The sequence below is a fragment of the Bison bison genome, unplaced genomic scaffold (assembly GCF_000754665.1).
Source record: "Bison bison bison isolate TAMUID 2011002044 unplaced genomic scaffold, Bison_UMD1.0 scf7180017864144, whole genome shotgun sequence".
In the NCBI taxonomy this organism is placed as follows: Eukaryota; Metazoa; Chordata; class Mammalia; order Artiodactyla; family Bovidae; genus Bison; species Bison bison.
The window spans coordinates 550,105-551,095 of NW_011494716.1; positions in this window are offsets into that span (position 1 = coordinate 550,105).

Genomic DNA, 991 nt, shown 5'->3' on the forward strand with positions numbered 1-991 from the left:
TGACACTGTTTCCCCATCTATTTCCCATGAAGTGATGGGACCAGATGCCATGATCTTCGTTTTCTGAATGTTGAGCTTTAAGCCAACTTTTTCACTCTCCACTTTCACTTTCATCAAGAGGCTCTTTAGTTCTTCTTCACTTTCTGCCATAAGGGTGGTGTCATCTGCATATCTGAGGTTATTGGTATTTCTCCCGGCAATCTTGATTCCAGCTTGTGCTTCTTCCAGCCCAGCATTTCTCATGATGTACTCTGCATATAAGTTAAATAAGCCATCAGGGAAATGCAAATCAAAACCACAATGAAGTGCCACTTCACTTCACAATGAAATGCCATGCTAATCAGAAAGACAGATAATAACAAGTGTTGACCAGGATGTGAAGAAATTGGAATGCTCATACATTGCTGGTAGGAATGTAAAATGGAGCAGACCCTGTGGAAAACAATTTAGCAATTCCTCAAATGGTTAAACATTGACCCAGCAAGTCTACTCCTAGGTGGAAAAATAATTGAAAACATCTGTCCACACAAATTTGCATATGAATGTTCACAGCAGCACTATTCACAGTAGCCCAAAAGTGGAAACAACCCAACATTATCCGACAGATGAATGGGTAAACAAATTGGGGTATATCTATACAGTGTAATATTATTTGATGATAAAAAGAATGAAATACTGCTGGCGTACTACAACATGGATGGACTTCGAAAACAACTGTACAAAAAAGATCTTCACGACCCAGATAATCACGATGGTGTGATCACTGAACTAGAGCCAGACATCCTGGAATGTGAAGTCAAGTGGGCCTTAGAAAGCATCACTACGAACAAAGCTAGTGGAGGTGATGGAATTCCAGTTGAGCTATTCCAAATCCTGAAAGATGATGCTGTGAAAGTGCTGCACTCAATATGCCAACAAATTTGGAAAACTCAGCAGTGGCCACAGGACTAGAAAAGGTCAGTTTTCATTCCAATCCCAAAGAAAGGCAATG